Here is a 7,994-nt window from a genome sequence, read left to right on the forward strand (position 1 = left end):
TAAGAAAAATGTCACCATGAGGATACTTAAACACTGGAATGGATGCTTGGGGAGATTATGGAATCCCTGGCCTTGGAGATACCCAGAACTTGACTTGGAAAAGGCACTGAGCAACCTACTGTAGTTGACCCTGTGTTGAGTGGGATATGTCGGACTAGCTGACCTCCAGAGATCCCTTCCAAACTAAATTATTTAATTCTAAATGTTAGTAGCATCAGCAGTTCTGAATGAAGTCTTCCCATTTGCATCTGTCATTGTCAGATCTAACTTCATAACTCTGAAAACCGAAATGTGAGCTGTGGGGGCCACAAATGGCTTGAAATATTATGAAGTAATCTGTGCAGGTATTCACAGGACTAAAATGTATTCGGCTTTCCAACTTAACAAAAATAAAAGGGAGAAAAAACATTCATGAAGCAGAGACTAAACATAAGGAAATTTGATGTGCAGTATTAATTCCTACTTTAAAAGTTGCAAACTTCTGAGCTCAGAATGAAATTACTCTGAGACTCTGAAGACCTACAAAAATGACATGAAATCACTGACAGATGGTTTGTCTCTTTTTGATATATTAGGTTATTAAACAGAAGTGAGCAAACTGTTTTATTAACATATAAAATACTAGGATTTCAAAGTCTGGTGTACATAGTTCAGTGTGGGGACTTCCGGGTGGTCTCTCCTGAGTTCAGGGATACAGTGAATCTAAAGAAAAGCCATACCTAAATGACAGGTAGCAAGGTAGACTTCTGTGTAGCTCTTTTATTTCTATTTATTTTTTAACTTGGATTTACAGCTACAGTAACGCACTTTCTGTAAGAGCTGGCTATTGTTGCTACTTGTCAGGTCTATTAAAAGCTTCCCCAGAAAGTAAGAAATAATTATATACTAAGTGTGTCTCGACAAACCACGTGACCATCTCTGTCTTCCCCGATTCTTAACTTACTAAATCTCGGTAAAAAATTGGACCTTAACTTATTCTCTGGCTCTTTCATCCCGGTAGAGAGTAAATGGCAAGGCTTAAAGTCTTGCAGAAAATCCTCTGCTGGCAGCTCTCTTGCAGAAGGCTACAGTCCAAAATGACAACTGCAGCCATGTGGCACAGGCATGGGAATTGTCTCTCAAATAAGCATAACCCTGTGAAGCCATTTAGGGCAACACAGAGTCCAACCAACACCTTGAACTCTGTCCAGGAACCCTGGAGATTATGGAGCTCTGTTGCCAGCAGCATGACCTGAAGCACAACCTGGCCATGTCGCTAGACAGTTTGAGAGGCCTATTTTCCTCTGACGAGGCTTTCAAACTCTTAATAATAGTCTGTGGCACAGATAAAAGATGTTGGGTTGACTAGCTAAGTCTCTTAAATTTGTATTTAAATTAAGAGAATACTTTTTTTTCACATAACCATGTTAGTTTTGTTAGAGGATTTTCTTCTGACAGAACAAATTTGAATGAAAGTACTTTGCTAAGCATGATGGCATACACTTTGTACAGTTGTAGGCATTGTCTGGCCGCCCAATATTGTCACAGGGAAAGTTAATTAGACAGTTCAAATTTTCATGCTCAGAAAGCATCCAGACAGCGTGACTCATTCTGGAAGTGGGAAGAGATCAAATCTAACGTATATCGCTGGATATTTTTTTTTTTCTACAGCATTTTGTATCTCAATGTCTCTGCTTCAATTCATAAATAATAAAATTAAGAAAGAACTTTAAACAGAGTGTCCTCCAGTGATAATCCTAAAATAAACACCGTTCCCCCATTTGTTGCAAAAATCTGCGGCGTATTCTGCACTGCCCTGGTGTTGATGAGAGCTGTTGCTCAACAGCCATCTTAGCTCATGGCAGGGATTATCAATGTTTTCTGGCTTGCAGACCCCTGAAAACTTTCCGGGAAAGCTGGAAGGCCCAACATCGACATAGCTGAACTGCAGGCTGGATTTTCTTGGGTTTCTTTGGCAAAGTGTGTAAAAACAGGATAGACCCTTTGGTGTCTATAGGCTGGAATTTGAAAACCAATGGCAGGTGCTTTTTTTTTTTCTTTTTAAAGATTTTTAATTTGGATAATTTTCTTAACTTAAGATGTTTTAGGCTCCTGCATCCCCAAAAAGGGCAGAAACAAATACAAGATATTGTATTAAGTGGTTTTAAAGAAAGCTAAAAAGACTAGTAGACCTACCTCTCTGTGCTAGTGGCAGCTGTTGTATTTTATTATGAACATGAGCCAGCAGTGTGTGCTTGCAGCCCAAAAAGCCAACTGTGTCCTGGGATGCATCAAAAGACATGTGGCCAGCAGGTCGTGGGAGGTGATTCTGCCCCCTACTCTGCCCTCGTGGGGCCCCACCTGGAGTGCTGCATCCAGCTCTGGAGTCCCCAACTCAAGAAAGACATGGAATTATTGGAGCGAGTCCAGAGGAGGGCTACCAAGATGGTCAGAGGGTTGGAACACCTTTCCTACGAGGACAGGCTGAGAGAGTTGGGCTTGTTCAGCCTGGAAAAGGGAAGGCTCCGGGGAGACCTTAGAGTGACCTTCCAGTCCCTGAAGGGGGCCTACAAGAAGGCTGGGGAGGGACTTTCTACAAGGGCCTGCAGTGATAACATGAGGGCTAATGGTTGGAAGCTGGGAGAGGGCAGGTTTAGACTAGATATAAAGAAGAAGTTTTCCACCTGAGGGTGGTGAGACACTGGAACAGGTTGCCTAAGGAAGCTGGGGATGCCTCATCCCTGGCAGCGTTCAAGGTCAAGTTGGATGGAGCCTTGAGCAACCTAGTCTAGTGGGAGGTGTCTCTGTCCATGGCAGGAGGGTTGGAAGTAGATGATCTTTGAGGTCTCTTCCAACCCAAACCATTCTATGATTTTCCCCTTATATTTGCATTTTTAAATAAAGTAAAAAGATTGGGTGGCGGGGGCAGGAAATAGTAACTGAGGTCTCAGTCCTAAAGGAAGATGTACAGTATGGGGTGAGGCTTACACATGGCTGTATCAGAGCAGGGAGTGAAGGGATCTGTCCCTACGACCACAGGCATAGTTGCAAAATTAAACGTTAACCAGCTGAGCTGTGGAAATGGTCACCCCAGAGGCAATGGGCACAGACTGAAACACAGGAGGTTCCCTGTGAACATTAGGAAACACTTTTTTACTGTGAGGGTGACTGAGCACTGGCACAGGTTGCCCGGGGAGGTTGTGGATTCTCCATCCTTGGAGATACTCAGGTGCTATCTTATCAGGGTCCTGGACAACTGGCTCTAGGTGGCCCTGCTTGAGCAGGGCGGCTGGACCAGATGACCTCCAGCAGTCTCTTCCAACCTCAGTGATTCTGTGATACTGCAGAAGGAGCATTGCTAAGGGATCCATGCCTGCAATGGATATCCAAAGTCATGGTGCTGAGGCAACTACTTTTTCATTATCCTCTTAGGTAAACATAGTGGGTTTTTGTTTTGTCACATAATCAAAACCATTCACTTTCAAAATGAAAGCCTTTGCTTCAGGAAACATACCTCATTTCAGGAGCTACTTCTCAGTGTGGTATTGATAGGTGAAGCCAGTGGTTTTGCTGTTGCAGAATGCTGCTTTCTGTGTGGTTGGCTGCTATGGCTCAAGCCTGTTGGGCTCCTAATGTAGACAAACCGTGCAGTTAGGCGCAGCTGCGGGCAGGCACCTTGTCATCTCATGATGAACAGCTCATAGTCACAGCCTTTGTCTGCCCACAGACAAGGAAAGACTGGATGTGTTTATACCCACGGTTAGCAAAAAAAGTAAATGTTACTTATGATAAAACTTGGGGGTTTTCTCTTCTTTTCAAAACATATTAGAGAATGTCATGATACTGTTGCAATCATTTGCTCAAGTCTTGCATCCTGTCAATACTGATAATGTAATGGGATTATACTAGAAACTGTAGATCTTCTAGCCTTCTTTTAAGATGATGGAAAATGCATCTCTGCGTTTCTGAATTTTAAGGATAGCTACAGACAGCTGTGTCCTCTTTCAAAGAGTGAAAGAACTCTTTGCCGCTTTGTTTTAATGCATTTGAAAGGGCATATTTTTCTATAGAGGAATTACGCTGCATTTGAAAATACAGTCAATCCTTTTTAAGTATGTTTTTTTTAAAGGCTAGTTATTCTCTAGGCAAAGCATTACTCATGTTTATCATAACATCAGTTGTTTTTCTGAATTTTAGGCACTTTTGACTAGTCGTTTAATTCACTCCTCTGTGTGGCTGTAGAGTGGTGGTATTTTTTTGGTCTTATGATTGTGTGTAGATACAGTCTAGAGCACCGCTTGCTATTCCTCAAAACTAAGTAAACTTCTTTCAAAGTGTTTTACTTAGTTTGCATCTCATAACATACTAACTGGAAAAGAAGAATTTCTGTTGTATTGCCACCTTGTAATTTTAAAGATAATCATCTCTCTAGCAGCTCCCAAGTCAACAGTAAATGCAGGATGTTTTGCAATGACACAGCAGTGAGTTTTGTCTGTAGCATACAACCTTCGTTTCTATTTCATAAATGCAGTTGTATGTGATGATTTGACTTGTACAGTGTATTCTTGCAAATGCATCATTTAGTACTGGAGGCTTAGCATAACGTTCTACAAGAAAAGATAATGAAATACTTCAATGGGACAAGTTGTCTTTCTAATTGCTGCAATAATACCACTTGAGTTACAGAATGACCATTTTGTATGCTTGTATAAAATAATTTCTTTTTAAATAAAGCTTTGTTTTCAACGTGTGTGAAACAAGAGTTGGCTGGAACTAGCAGCTTTTTTTTTTTTTAGGATAGTTTTTTTTTCCCTTTATAGTAGTGCTTCCCTAGTATCTTCAGCCCATGCTGTCTGAATTTCCCAGCTGCTCCAGCTCTCCCTCCTTTGGTCTTTCTGATCCTCCCATGCGTGCTTTTCATACCAAACTGGGCAGCAGGGGGGAGGGGACAGGACGCTCTCCTTCCCACCCGTGCCCAGCTGAGAGGTTTACCCTGGTCCGTGTCTCTCTGCAGCATCCCATCACCTTGCTGAGTGCTGTTCAGAAATCTCCTTCCACCATGGAGTCCCTGAGCCCATCACCTCCAGCCAATTCAGAATTTTGTGCTGGCCTGCTGTTTAATGAAGGGGCGTTAGGGACCTGATGGCACTGTACGCAATGTCTAGTCTCTAGGAGCCACAAAACTAGGTTTTTATCTTACTGATCTTGCAAGACCAGAAATTTGAAGAGCTGTTACATTTGCTGTATTTTGATGACTGAATTTAACTTACTGACCCTTTGTATTTTAGATATAATAATAGGAAATTGCTGAACCAGTCAGGTGGTTGGATTTTGAGGTTTTGGCACAAGAAGCAGAACTTGCTTTGTCCATTTGCACTTCTAGTGGTGCTGTTGTAGCCTCTCACAGATGTGATGGGAGAGCCACAGTGTTTCTTACTAAGGTTTCTTTGTTGAGCTTGTCGTTCCCAGAAGGAAGTCCGGTGCACTGGTTAAAACTTAATACGAATGCTTTTCTGTCGTTACAAGCATGATTTTATGGGATGATCTGACACCTTGTAAAGCTTGGACAGCCCAACTGCTTTTAGGGAAGAGTTGAGAAGATGCCTGCAGAACAGGCAGCTGGTTTAAGTAACTGATGTTGTGCATAAGGTAGAATTAGAAAATGTCTTCTTAATTCATGCACCTACAGCTTGCTAGAATATTTTCTGTAAATTAAACAATGTAATGTAAGTCTTCAGATTGCATCTGTTCTGACTTTGGTCATAGTCAGTGCTGCAGCATGGCATTAGCATGAGCATTAGTCTGCAACTGAAGTTTAGACCTAGTTCCCTGAAGACATGCACTTGGAGTACAGAGAGCTGGGGGGTGGGGATAACACAGACGTGACAGTATTCTTATTGTTACCACAGAAGACATTCAGGTGGCAGGTCTTCACAAGTAAATTTCTTACAACCTTATTTTTAAGACAGATTTTTAAGCCAGATCGTACACGTGCCCAAGTTGTGCTTGTAGGGCCCTAACTACGCCACTTTTGTGCTACAGAGTACTCAGTTTTTTACAGATGTACGTAAAGGCTATCGTAGGTGTTCGCTGCAAAACAAGCGTTTCTGGTATTGCAAAAGAAGTGCCTGGTTCTAATCAGGGAGCTACTCAACTAAAGACTAGCCAAGTGATCCTGCTTGCATTTAAGGGCAGTTCTTGGGCAGAGGTGAACCGGACTGGCTTCCTATTTTGCTTACAGAAGTTTTAATATGCTTAACATTATCCAATACCAGCAACTGAGGTAGTCTAAATACCGCAGCAGGGACTGATTAGCTTTTTCAGATCACTGCTTTTATTCGCTGTTTGCAAAGAGGCTTAATCCAGTGCCGGAGATCAGGCGTCCCACTGTGCTCGTGGGTAGCTTTCTCTCACTCTTTGTGTTCACAGTGGCAGAAATTAGTGAGGAGTCTACTCCTGCCTCAGACTTAAAAGCTCAAAAATAGTGATGTTAGTAGTTGTTCTTAGGAGTGTTTAATGGACAGTGCAGAGAAACTACAGTTGGGGTTTCTGCTTTGCAGCTTAATAATTGGGCACATGATAAATGCATCAGTGTAATAGCATGATGGTATGTGATTTCAATTGCTGTGTTGAATCACTTTAATATCCACATGAAGCTTGGGAAATGACTCAAAACAGTTCTAGCAAACCTATTCTCATTCTTTTCTTCTTTTAAATCACAGTAGATGTTTCCCAGCAGATCACCTGTCCTCCCAAGCAGAGGAGGACAGCTGCCTCTGTGGTTCTCAGTATTGATTTTAGTCGTGTAATGACGCTGAAGTTCAGTAAACATGCTTTTCTAGTAGTCAATGGGAAGAATGTTTGCAAATGTAGAATCTCCTCCTCGGTGCTGAGCTGTCTTCACTGAAGCTACCAGCAGTGGCAACTTTTTATTTGCAAGTCCACGTTGCTCCACTTTTATCAAGCATCAAACCTTGCTACTGTTACATTGCTAAAGGTGTGTGTTGCAGGGCTTGGTGGTATTGGAAATGTTGGGCAGTGAGGGGAGGTGTCGAGTGGAGTGAATATTTCTATGTGGCTTACTTCAATTAAAAACAAACAAACAAATAAAACTCAAAAAACAACACCACCACCACCCCCCCAAAAAAAAAAAACAACCCACAATAAAAAGCTGGCTATGGCCTAGCTCCTGACTTTTGTTCAAATATTTTGTCATTGCAAAGAGACAGGAAGATCTTGGCATCTAGAACAGATCTGTGAAATAAAAGGGAAAGAGGGAAAGAAGTTGTGTTGCAAACAAATGTGAGTGACTCCAGAACAAAAGAGTGGTTCATAGTTTCTTTCTCTCAAGTGCCTTAATGTTTCAGTGCCACTGCTTGAAAATACCCGTTATTCTACATATTAATATTACGTGGTTTTAGTTTAATCAGTTTCAACTTCCAATGAAATTACCCACAAGTACTCTGTTAGAGTTGTGTGTAAATACAAGTTTATTACATTTATTGACTGATGTACAAAAGTGTCAGGAAATTCAGAAAGTGGTTTCTGAATACATTTCAGTGTTTAGTGTGGGCTCCTTTGAAACCTCCTTGCACTTTATACCGATATGATTAATTTTGCTAACAAGAAAAGGGGACTACAATAGCTACTGATAGATTTATTTCTCTTTAATATTTTTCCTTTCAAAGAACTTTTTGTTTCTGTAATAGAAGGGATTATAGTCCTTAAGACTGATATCTTTTAATGGAACTCACAACTTTTACGACTTAAAAATAATTCCTTTCTTTGTTTCATGAATTAGAAACAATGAGGAGAAGCTGAAGTCTGCCCAAGCCAGGTGTTTCTTGTTGGCAGCCTGCTCCCTAATGACTCTGGCTCTCATACAGCAGCTGCCTGCTAGTCTCTTTTGTATGGCCTATTGTTGCTGCACACCCCTCGTTAATACACATGCTGCCCGGGGCAGACCCTGAGAATGACATCAACTTGCTTATCTTAGAAACCTCCGAACCTGATGC

The sequence above is a fragment of the Leptosomus discolor genome, chromosome 1, assembly GCF_034619465.1.
Source record: "Leptosomus discolor isolate bLepDis1 chromosome 1, bLepDis1.hap2, whole genome shotgun sequence".
NCBI classification, from domain to species: Eukaryota; Metazoa; Chordata; class Aves; order Leptosomiformes; family Leptosomidae; genus Leptosomus; species Leptosomus discolor.